General features: G+C 40.5%; 1 non-coding gene across 1 annotated transcript; it reads right to left on the reverse strand.

Moving 5' to 3' along the window:
* Positions 1–14,601: 14,601 nt before the first annotated feature.
* Trnaf-gaa lies at positions 14,602–14,674 on the reverse strand. Its single transcript has one exon. It is a non-coding gene; the product is annotated as a tRNA-Phe (tRNA).
* Between the last annotated feature and the right edge of the window lie 326 nt (positions 14,675–15,000).

The raw sequence follows: 15,000 nt of genomic DNA on the forward strand, positions 1-15,000 counted from the left end.
AGTTCCTACCTACTTAGCTCTATTCGTAACGTCGGACAGACACACAAGCAGACAAACAAAGACACACAAAGGGAGGAGGACAAAGGCTTCTTATTTGCTGAAGAGTGCAAGCTGGTGGAACCCTTGAAGGAAAGTAAAGGAGGACGATGAGACAAGGAAAGAAATCACGAAAAACATGTTATTTGCTCGGGTTTTTGGAAAGGAGTACAAAGAACATAAAGAGAAGACAGGCGTACTTACATTATACTTCTTAATTAGAGTACTGTTACTGTGATAAGAAAATAATTGCGAAATCTATTTTTTCGCTCGTGTTTATAAAGTTTGTTGGTATGGAAAGTAACACAATATTGCCTAGATCGCAACTCTTAATCCCTCAGTACCATCCTGCGTTTTAATTTACATTCCAGTTACTATTTTGGTGATTTTATACAGCTTCAGAGACTTATGTGGGGATTGAAATAGTAAAGACTCTGGCCATTAATCTTTTGACCTTCATAACTCCTTCCTAATGCAAATAAAATCGTCTAATCATAAACCAAAAATCAAGGTAAAAATGTGTCTCGGTACTGAAGGAGTTAATCTTAATCCGAGATCTATTACCCAAGAACAATTAACAAGGAAGGAAACACAAAGGAACACAAAGAATAGATGATTTAACATAGACTATAGTTCTTAAGCCCTTCAGTACTAGGACACACTTTTACCTTGAGATTCGTGTACGATTAGACCATTTTTGTTGACAATTAGGAAGAGTCTGTGATGGTCATAAGATTAATGGCCAGAGTCTTCACTAGTAGGAACTGAATAACCAGCATTGACACAAACAACATCTTTATTTCCTTAACCATTTTCTTCCTTCCTAAGTTTCTGAAGGTGTATAAAATCACCAAATAGTAACCAGAATGAATAAGGAAACGCGTCAAGGTACTCAATGGGTTAATCACAAACTAAGACTATTGTTCTTACTCTTAATTACAGAACTATCATGTAAGAGAGAGAAATGAAGAGGTAAATTAGTTTCTGTAAGGCTCCCGAGTATTTCGCTTGAATATCTAACGCGTTGAATTAATGAAATATGCAAAAAATGTGTGCTGTGATATTTTCAATGTATAAGTGAGGATCGTAATGTTTGTTTTTGTAAAGAATCAGAAAGTATGAGGCGAAACACAGATATTACTCCAGCTTTTTGTCACGGGATGCTAAGGAATTAAGGACTGTAAACCATAAACTGATGTGTTGTAGCGGAAAAAATAATGCTTTCACTCGGATTGCCTGCCGCGTTATTGGGAAAAAGAACATGAAAAAGAATTCCAGTGCTTTATTCCTGTATTCATATGTCCGGCTAATATCTGGAGTGCATTTTCTTGATAACTAAATCAAGTGCATCTCGCTCTCTGTTCACACGCACACACACACACACACACACACACACACACACACACACACACACACACACACACACACACACACAGAGAGAGAGAGAGAGAGAGAGAGAGAGAGAGAGAGAGAGAGAGAGAGAGAGACTGTCTTAGAGAGTTCATTATTTTATTGTCTACTCCAAAAACAACATATGTAGTTTATATTCCTCATTAGTCAAATGAAAATATGCATAAAAATCATAAACACACACACACACACACACACACACACACACACACACACACACACACACACACACACACACACACACACACACACACACACACACACACACACACACACACACACACACACACACACACACACACACACACACACACACACACACACACACACACTGGTGACTTCCCTGATTCATATATTGATTTCCAGCTCAGCACAATGGCCACAAAGTTGCCTTCAAACTCGATGCTAAGTTCCATACCCTTCCTGGCGACCTCTTCCCGTCCCGCTCCTGAAGAATGTGTAGGCGTTGCTTGGAAGAGGAAGAGAAACTGATGGATTGAAATAATGACTCAGTAACCGGAGGAGGACGAAGAGAATGCGAGGTTAGCTTCCTCAGTACTGGAACGCATTTTTTACTGAGTTTTGTGTACGATTTGACGATTTTATTTACATTAGGAAGGTTCTATGGAGGTCAGAATACTAATGGTCAGAGTCTTCACTGTTTTAATTCCCACATAAGTTTCTGAAGCTGTATAAAATCGCCAAATAGTAAGTAGAATGAATATAGAAACGCGTCTTAGCACTGAAGGGGTAAAGAGTAAGAGATGATAGTGGTGTTCTTCAAGGAGTGTCATTAGTTGTCACTTGTTTGACCTTCCCTTTTTTATTTGTGTTGTGAGTTTGTGTTCAATATTCCACGTGTTGTGTGTGTGTGTGTGTGTGTGTGTGTGTGTACATGCAGGAGGTCAGGTTTCCTCTTCCACCACCACTACCACCACCACCACCACCACCACCAACTCCACCATCAGTAACAACAGCAGCATCAACAGTAAGAACAACAACAACAACAACAACAACAACAATTCCCCCTATCCCTGTAACTGATGTTTGTTTGGCTTATTTGTTTGTTTTGTTTGTTTTGTTGTGTTATATTTGTGGATTTCATGTGTTTGCCTTTGTATTTTTACCTATGTACTGTCTGTCTGTCTGTCTGTCTGTCTGTCTGTCTGTCTGTCTGTCTGTCTGTCTGTCTGTCTGTCTGTCTGTTTGTCTGTCTCTCTCTCTCTCTCTCTCTCTCTCTCTCTCTCTCTCTCTCTCTCTCTCTCTCTCTCTCTCTCTCTCTCTCTCTCTCTCTCTCTCTCTCTCTCTCTCTCTCTCTCTCTCTCTCTCTCTCTCTCTCTCTCTCTCTCTCTCTCTCTCTCTCTCTCTCTCTTAGTATCCCTTCCTCTTCTTATTTTTTCCTTTGCTTCTCTTCACTCAATCTTCCCACTTTTCTTTGCCCTGCACCTGCTGATCGCTTCCTTGGCCAGTTTCCTCTTCCTCGTCTTTCTTCCCTTGCTCAACTCGTCCCTTTCCTCCTGCAGTGGCGGCCATTTCTGTGTCTTTTCTACCCTTGAGTTTGAGTCATTTCGTTGGTCTGGTCATGATGTAATTTAATCCCGCCGCGTGGAGTCGGGATCCTTAAAACTTTCACGTCGCAACTCGGCAACGTCGTTAAAAACAGCTCCTCTTCCTCCTCCTCTTCCTCCTCACCAGTTGATGGTCGTAATGCCGCAATTTTTGACGCCCGCCGATGAGAAAGTCTTGACCCAAATTAATATTGAATGACTGCATCAAAGTGGCGTAAGTTATTCCACAGGTGGCCTTAATTGTCCCCTGAGTTATCTAGAGAGAGAGAGAGAGAGAGAGAGAGAGAGAGAGAGAGAGAGAGAGAGAGGGGGGGTTGGGGAGAATGCGGGTTGAGGGAGAGGAGAAATTGTCCACGATCTAAGTGATTTCCAAGGAGTTAGTGAGGGTAAAGTAAGTTACCGTGTCTTATTTTGGAGGAGAGGAAGGAATTGTCTACGATCTTGCTGATTTTTCAAAGTGTTAGTGAAGATCCAGTTTGAGAAATGGTAGATAGCTTTCGTTGTCTTTTTGAGAGATGATTTTGTTAGAAATTAATGGACATAAAGAGAGAGAGAAATGATAGTCAGCTTGCGTTATCTTCTCGATTTTCAAGTAGTTAGCGAAGATAAAGAGAGAGAAAAATGGCTGAGCTTGTGTTATCTTGAAAGAAAGGAAGATTTTCAAGGAGTCAGTGAAGATAGAGAAAAATAAATGGTAGTTACCGTACATTATCTTGAGAGAAAAAACAATTGCCATGAAGTTAATAAAGGTGAAGTGAAAGTAGTGGTAGTTAGCTTACTAAAGGAAGATTATTAACCCCTTCATTACAAGGACGCATTTTTACCATGAATTTTGTGTATGATTAGATGATTATATTGACATTAGGAAGGGTCTATAGAGGTCAAAAGATTAATGGCCAGAGTCTTCACTATTCTAATCCCCACATAAATTTCTGAAGCCGTTAAAAATCATCAAATAGTAAACAGAATAAATAAGAAAAAGTGTTACTGAAGGGGTTAAGGAGTTAGGGAAGATAAAGAGAAAATGATAAGTGAAAGACAAATGATTTTTAGCTTCTGTTAGTTGTCAGCTTGCGTTATCTTGAGGAAAGGAAGATTTTTCTAAACAGTTAGCGAAGGTGAAGAAAGATAAATGTTGCGTATCTTGCTTTGAGAGAAACGAAAATTTTATGCCATTAAGGAAAGTGAAGAGACACCTTGTTTGATTATGTCAACGTTGCATCCCTTTCATATATTGTTTGGATAGACTTAAAGAAAAAAAAAATATGACGTCAGTATAATTTCCTCTAAGTTACAGAAGTGCTGATTTAAGAAACTATAATAGAAAATATGTCGTAAAAATGTATTGATGATAATGGAAAAGACTAGTATTGAAAGGGTTTAATCAATACGCGGCGGCGCCTTTACATAGATAATATTTCTGAACATTTTGCATTCACACTACGTTTCAGTGTTTGATTTAAGTAAGCTGTTTAAATCTTACGTGAAAGTAACTTATGGAGATCAACTTCTAAATCTAAGCAAGATCACACCAGGCGTTCCTTTGTGTGTGATGAAACATACGGCACATGAGAAGGTATTGTGTGTGAAACATTGGTTAAGATTAACAATTCAGAGTGTTAGAATCTAATTGCGTCACGGGATAATTCACCTACGTTTGATGTGAAATGAAGTGGAGTATTTATGTGTTGGTTCAGGTGGCTCAGTGGTTTAGGTGCCTCAGTGACTCAGTGTTTCAGTGGTTCAGGTGGCTCATTGGTTCAGGTGCTTCAGGTTCAAGTGCTTCAGGTGATGCACGTGGCGCCGCTCGTCTGGAATAAATCACACGAATGTCTGATATTTTTCTAAACCCAATTGGAATTCCGCCTCTGTGTTTCCATCAGGCCTCGGTAAGTCCCGATGCGTGGACTGAGACTCGTATCAGGAACACAGACGCAAGTCCAGCATTAAGAATTCAATGGAGTGAGACTTGAGCGCGTCTGGTACACAACCTGCAGCTAACATTCCGCGATGGCACTGGAGAGGGACGCCCGCACTCCTGCACTCCCGCCCATTGTACTGGAAGACAATGGCCGATATTATGAAACAGCCCATCTCCGTAAAACTTGGAATATTGTAGCACTTATTCTGATACTCGTAAGGGTGATTGTTTCTTGCAGATTGGAAGTGGAGGGGAAAAGTTTTCATGATAATCTTGTTCATTATCGAGCATATCATTAAGCAATGCTGTTAAACACTTCACCCTTTGAAAAGAGAATTAGAAACTGTGATATCTATTGATGGACTTGTATGGCTGATTGCTTCCTGCCCATCAGAACTGAAAGGGAAGAGGTTGACATGTTAATGTTATTCCTTTTCTTTATTAAGCAAAGTAATTCAAGATCGATACAATGACACCCTTACCGATGTATCACTCACTCTCTCCTTTGTAATAGTAATGGTGAATGTTTCCTGCAGGATGTGAGTGGAAGGCTGAAGATTACTTGCTATTTTTGTTGTTCATCAAACGTATTATTAATATTAAATAATTAAAACCTAACATAACTTTAGGTATTATAAAGCATTACCTAGTTAAAATATTGATACTTAATTTAATCTAACCTAACGCATTATGAAACATTATTAACCCCTTCAGTACTATGACGTGTTTCCATATTCATTCTGCTTACTATTTGGTGATTTTATGCAGCTTCAGAAGCATACGTGGGAGGATTAGAATCATGAAGAGTGTGGCCATTAATCTTCCGACCTCCGTAAACCCTTCCTAATGTCAATAAAATAGTCTAATCGTAAAAATGCGTCCCAGCACTGAAGAGGTTAAACTAAACTACTAAAACTTAATTCATCGTAACACAACCTAACTTATTACTAACACTCATCAAACTAAAATATTAAAACAATATCTGTAATTCACTTTATTTTATCATTAATTATTAAACGTATTGAACGCCATGACGTAGAGAACATTGTCAATAAACAACACATCCATTAAAACTCACCATAAACTGCGGGGCCCATTGAGGCAGCCAGGCGGGGAAATGCTCCTGTTGTCTTGGGAGTGGAAAGGAGGTTAACTTAATAACCTGATTTATTACCAAACAACGCAAGCCTTGGACAGAAACAGGAATTATGACACTTAGCCAGACGCAGACGAGGATAAATGCTCGGTGCAGGATGTGAGCGAGGAGGGGAAAGCCTTACATGATAACCCAACCCAATATTACTATACATATTAACACACGAATAGGAAAAAAATATAAAAAGAAATACTGCAGCACTTATTCAGTTCCTCGTAAGGGTGAGTGTTCCTTGCAGGGTGCGAAGGAGAGGCAGGGAAAGGTTTACTAGATAATGTGACCCAATATTCTGGAATTATATATATTGGACCATTTTGGGGAATCCATCGGGACTTGTGCTACATATTGTTAATGCCTTCCACGTTTAGAAGACGTGCCTTGTAGTGCAACAATGAACACGGGCCGCGGGAGAGACGGGGGAGAGAGATGGGGAGAGGAGAGAGAGAGCGAGGGAGGGAAGACTAGAGTAAGAAGCCGGAGAGACGTGACGGGGGAGAGAGGGGAAGATTCGGGGTGACTGGGAGAGGGTTAAGGATGTGGAACCAAGGGTGAGGGGAGAGGAAGGATGAATTTGGGTGAGTAAGAGAAGAGGGGAGAGTGGAGGAGGGGAGTCAATGGTGGATCAAGGTAAATGAACCAGGGAGGAAAGGGGGTCACGTGAGGGGAGGGACGGAGGGAGGGAGGGGAACGAGAGGGAATGAACCGGAAGAACGTAATAAAGGGAGGACAGAAGAGCAGAGGAATGGGACAGAAATGGAACAAGGTGAAGAGGAGGAGGAGGAAGACAACAAGGAGAGGATAAATGAGGAAATAAAAGAGAATGGTCAATAGATAGTGTAAGATTGAGAGAAAGACAACGAAGAAATGATAAGTGGGAAGTAAAGGATAAAACTCAATAACTGGCAAGATGAAGGAGAGTGTAGAATCTGGAGAAAGACAATGAAGAGATGATAACTTGAGGGAATAAGAGATAACAGACAATAACTAAAAATGAAGAAAAGAAAGATTTAAAAGACAAGGAAAATATAACAAAGGAAATGAAGAATAAGACACTAGTTTGAAGAAAGAATGCACACTTGAAAGAGAGACGCAAGAGAACTAAGAGAAGATAAACTGAGAGAATAGACGGGATTATCTGATAGGATGTAAAAATGCTGAAGGAAAAGCAAGAGCCGTGGCCTGGACAACATCACACGCTGGCAGAGGAATAAATAAACCAATGGAATGCACGAATGAAAAAGGGAAGAAAAAAGAAAATCAAAGAAAACATGAGCAGCTGAGTCATAAAAATTTAGACATGAATAAGACAAAGAGAGAAGGAAAGAATAGAAAACACACACACAAAAAAAAACACCGAGAAACTGCTTCCACATTGAACCATTGAGTTGTGAAGAGCCAGGGGCACTTCAGCACGGGGACAAATTTTTACCTTAAGATTTGCGTACGATTAGACTATTTTATTGACATTAGGAAGGCTCTATGGAGGTCAGAAGATTAATGGCCACAGTCTTCACTATTTTGATCTCTTACATGACTTTCTGAAGCTGTATAAAATCACTAAAATAGTAAGCAGAATGAACATGGAAACTCATAGTACTGAAGGGGTTAAGAAAGGAAGCTATATATACATAAGTAAATCAGAAAGTTCTTCAAAGTAGAAGCCTCAAATCAATACAACTAACTATTTAATTTATTTCCTTCCTGTGAAAATGAATATAACATACAAAAACAATGCAAAATAAATGAAAATGCAAAAATAATAAGAAGGCTCATGAAAGTAAAAGCCTCAAATGAATTCAACTAAAGATCTTATTTTCATTTATTTCCTTCCTGTGAAAATAAATATAGCGTACACAGTCAATGCAAGATAAATATAATGAAGAAATGCAAAGATAATGAGAAGGTTCGTGAAAGTAAAAGCCTCAAATAAATTCAACTAAAGGTCTTATTTTCATTTATTTCCTTCCTGTGAAAATAAATATAGCATACAAAAATAATACAAGATGAATGTAATGGTGAAATACAAAGATAGAATAGACAGAACGGTAATGTGATCTCAATATTTCTTAATCTTTCCTTAGTGTTCAGTTTTTTTTCTTCCTTCGATGGGGAAAAACGTACACGATGCTATATAAACAACACACCAAAGACACATAAGCAAAATAGATAAATAAATAAATAGATAAATAAAACAGAACAGCTGAAATAAAGATAGCAAGCCAATACAACTTCAATTTCTCTGATTTTGCCTGAGGTTTCTCATTATCCATCAGCCAACCATTTCTTTCCTCCTCCTCCTCTTCCTTCTCTTGTTTCACCTCCTCCTCCTCCTCCTTCTCCTTCTCCTTCTCCCCTCCTTCTCCTCATCCACCTCCTCCTCCTCCTCCTCCTCCTCCTCCTTCCATTCTTCTCCTTCTCCTTCCCCTTCTCCTTCTCCTTCTCCATCATCTCCTCCACCTCCTCCTCCTTCTCCTACTTCTTCTCCACCTTCACCTCGTCCTGTTCCACCTCCACCTCCTCCTCCTCCTCCTCCTCCTCCTCCTCCTCCTCCTCCTCCTCCTCCTCCTCCTCCTCCTCCTCCTCCTCCTCCTCCTCCTCCTTCATTCTGGTACACCTGCGATGGGTCTCCAAACAAATTGCGATCTCACCTGTGTGGACACTCACCTGGTTACCTTTGCAATCGTTCTCCTCCTGTTCCCATTGCACCTGTTGTCCTTTTGTGACTCTGGAGAAGAAGGAACATTTGTCTGTCTGTCTGTGTGTCTGTCTGTGTGTCTGTCTGTGTGTCTGTCCTTCTGCCTCGCACGATTGAATTTCCGAAACATTGCCTCATGAATTTTATCTGAATGTCTTTCTTTCTGTCTTTCTCACTCTCTCTCTCTCTCTCTCTCTCTCTCTCTCTCTCTCTCTCTCTCTCTCTCTCTCTCTCTCTCTCTCTCTCTCTCTCTCTCTCTCTCTCTCTCTCTCTCTCTCTCTCTCTCTCTCTCTCTCTCTCTCTCTCTCTCTCTCTCTCTCTCTCTCTCTCTCTCTTTCTGTCTCTGTCTCTCTCTGTCTCTCTCACACACCCCTTCCCTTTACATTACATAGGCTTCACCATACACAGACACAAGAACACAACAAGAAGCCAGCCACAGTCACCATCACCTCCTCTTGACCTGGTTCCATAATGTTTTGCTAACCTAATTTACCTTGGATTTGCTTCTCTCATTAGTTTCATTATATCTCGTCACGTGTAAATTTTCATCTTGTTTCACTGGTATGTGTTTTTGTTCCCCTTCTCTAAGGAATGAATAATTATTTGCTATTGGCCCTTGATCTCATGTCTCCCCTTCTCTCTCTCTCAGCTCATTATTTAGTGTTTAAAGTGTGCTTCCTCTGCGGGCTCAGTGAAGGACAGATGGGAATGTTGATAAGTGCAGGCTAATACGTTCACACTCTATCCTACGTGGTCATCTTTGTCTGTCTGTCTGTCTGTCTATCTGTTTCTGTTTGTCACACACACACACACACACACACACACACACACACACACACACACACACACACACACCTGATTATCTTGTTTTTCAAATATCTCGTATGTAATTTTCTCTACTCTACCTGCAGCTCATTAATCAAGCTTTTTTTTTATTCCATTAGAAACGAAGTAATTTTTTTTATGTACACTTCCATCTACCTCAACTCAACTAATAATGATTAAATAAATCCGTCTGCCTAGGAGCCTTGGCTTGTGTACATAAATGGCAATAAACTTGACTTTACCTACACACACACACACACACACACACACACACACACACACACACACACACACACACACACACACGTACACGCACTTACACTCTCACTCACACTCCTACTCACACTCACACTCACACTCGCTCACACTCACACTAACGCCCACGTACATGCATTCACAATCGCGCACCCGCACTCACACTTACACACTCACACACACACTCACACTCACAGTCAACGCACACGCACTCACACTCACTCATTCACACTTACAATCACAAACGTACTCACATTCACTCTCATGCACACACACACACACACACACACACACACACACACACACACACACACACACACACACACACACACACACACACACACACACACGTCAGGTACTTTTTTTATGAAACTTCAAAATTTATTAAAACGTGGAGCGTGAAGAAAAAAATAATCTTTTTTTTTCAAGATTACATTTCCTTTTAGATTTACGTTCGTGTTTTTAGATTTTCGCGTTTTAGGATTTTTTTTTTATTACTTGAATTGCTTTTGCTTCAGATTTACATGCAGTTTTCGGACTCAAGCTACTATTTACTCCTATTCCGGAATACAAAAAAAAAAAAAAAAAAGAAAAAAATCAACCGTGTAGTGTATGAAGATGGAACACAACACAACACAACACAACACCACATGGTACACACATTTTTTTTTTTATGAAGGGAAGAGAGCAAGCCAAGAGCAAAAACAAAAAAAGATTAAAAAAAAAAATGTCCCACTGCTACTTCATACACATCCCACGCCTTGATGCATCCCAGAAAGTGCCGCTCTCCTCCCCACTACTCCACACAACACACAATAATATGATAATAGCGATGCAATAACACTACAGTCACGTTAATACAGTACGATAACTTAATTTATTCATCAGCCGGCGCCACAGATAATGAAGAGTGGTAATAAGGATAATTCCAAACAATGTCTTGTGAATTAAAAAAAAGAGAAGACATTATGGGTTTCATTTATTTGACATTTTGTGGCTGTGAAGTGCATGAGTTTGTGTTGTACTGCATCTGTGGTATCTTTGTGCTCGTTATACACTAATACAGTAACGTTACACACACACACACACACACACACACACACACACACACAGATAGATAGATAGTGTATCGATCACAACGTACAAGAACATCAATCTTAACAGTTTCCAAAAACAATTATAGTGATGGAAGAGGAGGAAGAGGAAGAGGAAGAGGAAGAGGAAGAGGAAGAGGAGGAGAAGGAGAAGGCAGCGGAAGCACACACACGCATACACCGCACACACACACACACACAATCATTCACCAACCATCCAATCATCTGATGAACAAACGTGGCATTAAAACATTTCATTTCCTCGCGCCGCGCACTGAAGACAAAATTACCTTACCTTTATAACACGCATGTAGGTTTTGCTCCATTTGAACAGATTGGGAGGCTCACAAACAAGCGGGGCAGACAAAAAATGCCTTATTACTAGGAGAGGCGTTGAAAAAATAAATAAATAAAAAAAAAGCACGAAAGTCTGGCATGAAATCGGTATATTCTGTTCACTTTACATACAGCACTACATTTCACGATAAATATTAAGGAAAGGCACTAAAACTCTATACAGTATTGCATTTCTACCCACTTCATTGCCTTGTGTGTGTGTGTGTGTGTGTGTGTGTGTGTGGCTACATACAGACATACAACTCACCCCACCGCTAACCCTAACTGGCTCTTTCCCGCCTTCTCTCTTCCCGTTGATCAGAAACAAGCCACAAAGATGTATAATACTGTCCCTCATTCCTCATTCCCTACTTCTATTGATATTACCACTCTCCCATTGTCTTCCTTCCTCTTATTCCTCTTTCCTTCATCATTTTTCCTCCTCCTTTCCTCATTTTCTCTTCCTCTTCCTACTACTACTACTACAACTATCCACTCCTCATTTGCCTTCATTCCTCCTTTCCTCTTCTTCCTCCACCATTTCTCACTTCTTCCTCCTCCTACTACTACAATCTACGCTTCTAGTCTATGAAATACCTTGAAATTGGCGGAACACTCTGTAAATTGACGAAAATGTTGACGAAGGGACCCTGGGAGGCGGGAGAGAAGATATCGTCTGTCGTAGTGGCAGTGGTGGTGGCGGGCTCTCTGAACGGGTCTGCACTTTATTGACTTTAGCACTATTTAAGGCATTTCAAAGATTATTTATCTATTCAATTGGCTTATTCAGGTGTTACTTTACGTCTGAGACCGGGAACAGCCAGAAGTTTAGATACATATTGCTGTACAGGAAGGGACGGAGGGAGAGAGGGAGGGGAGTCCATCTCGGCTCGTATATTTACGTAACTTACTTCATTTTGAAAATCACGAGAAGAAAGAAGGCTCCCAGACTAGAATGCACTACATTTTCTGACTTGCCATATTTTTTAACTAATACATGAAATATAAAAAGTAAACCGAGCCCAGTAACAACAACGAACTATCCAAGGATCACTCGTTGTATCGTACGAACGGGGCCACAAAATCAGCATAATGTTCAGAAACAAAACGCAGCCACACTAGATTCTATTACATTTTAGGAGTAAGAAAATTTTCACTTTCCAGAGAAATAAACAAAACACGAATTCGTCGTCGTATAAAGAATCTAGATTTTAAGTTTTAACCACCTACGAATATTGAAATTAAAAATACGCTTTGTTAGACTAAATCTTATTGAATATTGTTACTGGATACATGTTTCCCATACTTCTCAAGTCTTGAAATGAATACCAAAACAATCCTAGGCGTTCAGATAAAAAATTATTGAAATGTCGATAAAATGACGAAACGGTTATTTCTTCGACAAACAAAACACAGCTGGTCTGGATTTTATTATAGATTATAACTTGTTTTAGATTTCTATTAATATATTAAATGCCAAAACAATGCCAACTCCGCTAATAAATAAGAAGCAAATGGTGATGTTAGGCCGAAGTGATTTTTTTACGTCGTCTGCTGGGCACCTCCCCTCCTCTTCCTCCCTCTCAGATTTCTCCTTTCTTCTCCACCTCGTTCTCCTCCTCTTCCTCCTACACCTCGAGTCTAGAAAACAACCATTAACCCTCAAGAATCACGAAAAATTGGGCTAAATAATGAGTGAGGGAGACTTGAGGTTGTTATGTTGGTAGCTGTGTACCGTGTGGCCTGCCTTGGCTTGGCTGTGCGGAGCTGCGTCGCCCAGCACCAAAGATACGCTGGTGTGTGTGTGTGTGTGTGTATGTCCTTCGAGTGGCCTAGTTCATACGGGCACTGCGCTGAGGAGGTTAAAGAGTGGTAAGGGGCTGTCAGGGGGTGTACATGCACTCTTAATGATGCATGCTGTGTTAATCCCGGCCACCACATCCAGAGAAATGTGTCTATATATTGTCAGGAATATTGAATGGTGCTGACCGAGAAGAGAACACATCCTAGTGATCTGTGGGGAGGCAGAGAACACAGTGCCGCTCACAACACACTCCACTGGATCGTCATACGGTAGTAACTATTCGTGTGGCCGTGACGCAGAGACGAACCAGCTGACGAGTCTTTACTAAGGAAGGTTGATATATTTTGCGTCGCTAACAAAAACATACGCAAAATATACAAGCGCACGGTAATCTACGTAGCACGGAAACTAGCAAACTAAGTAACTTTCTAACTAACACCACACCAAGAAGCTAATTGTAAAACATACGAGGGCGTCACGGAAGGATGAGTGAGTGGGCGAGGTACCTATCATGACACCTGTTCTTGCTACCACTGCTGCTACATTTCAGCTGTTTCTATGCTATATTTACCCTTATTATTTCTTTCTTTATCAATGTATGATATTAAAGGGTCACAAAGATTAACAAAACTAGAAGATTCCAGGAAAAGAGATAATCTGTGACAAATCTTTCCATAATTCTCTCTCTCTCTCTCTCTCTCTCTCTCTCTCTCTCTCTCTCTCAGAAATCAGTCATAAGGCCATATTTCGACATATTCACAGTTCGCTCCTCGAAATTAATTCCCAGTATTCATTACGTTTATACATCAATTTATAAACCACTATAAAAACTTATCCCGCCAAAATTATCAAAAATTCTGTTGTCCAAATGAAAATAAAATAAAAACAGTGTATATGCACACACACACACACACACACACACACACACACACACACACACACACAAGTAACCTCTCAGTGTGTGTCTCGTCCACCAGAGGTTTCTAGGTACTCGATTTACACACATGAAAAGAAGTATTGTTCCAGTGAGGTCCGACGTGTTTCACAGTGACAGTCTCGGCGGGGGTTGGTACGCGTGTTCAACTGGGTATTTCATGAAGCGTTACTGTGCCAGATCAAATAGCACTGATTGATTTGCGAGTGCCGCTCTCTTGAATGATTCTGTTGCTGCTATACTTACAGTACGCAGGGATACTGACACGAGTAGCCTGATATCAATTACTCTGTCCGTAGTGCCAGTCTTTTTATTATCGTGCTGAGTGTGTAACGTTATCTTTTTAGGTGCGTGTACGTTAGCAGGCCACTTCACCACGCACCCTGAGGGACGTGAGGTGTTCATATCCATCCTGGCAAGCTGAGGTAAATAAAATACAATGCCTAAACCCGGAAAACCTTTAATTATCTAAATATTCCCATCACATTGCCACGCGCCCACGCCTCCCAGTGAGTGCAGCCCTGTGAGGTGTGTTACCCAGTCTTGACCAGGCAAAGTAAAAGTAAGTGCCCAGACCCGGGATTGAACCGGGGACCTTTAGATCTTCAGTCTAACGCTCTCCCAACTGAGCTATCTAGCCTTGAAGAGTATTAAATAAACACAAGTATACACTAAGAAGCTTTACGTGAATGACGTTTAAAAGGAGGTTAGATAAATTCATGGAAGAGAGAGTGGTAAGTGGCATTTACTATATTCCATGCAGAGACAGCCACATGTTGCCCTGATGTCTTGTTGCAGCCTCTCTTACTTGTATCTTTTAAAAGGACTTCGAGAAACGTCTCATATGTGTCATCGGAAATAGCACATGCACAGGCGCACACACACACACACACACACACACACACACACACACACACACACACACACACACACACCTTACCCTACCTTTGCAGAAAATTTCACCCA

Source organism: Portunus trituberculatus, chromosome 29 (assembly GCF_017591435.1).
Source record: "Portunus trituberculatus isolate SZX2019 chromosome 29, ASM1759143v1, whole genome shotgun sequence".
Lineage (NCBI taxonomy): Eukaryota > Metazoa > Arthropoda > Malacostraca > Decapoda > Portunidae > Portunus > Portunus trituberculatus.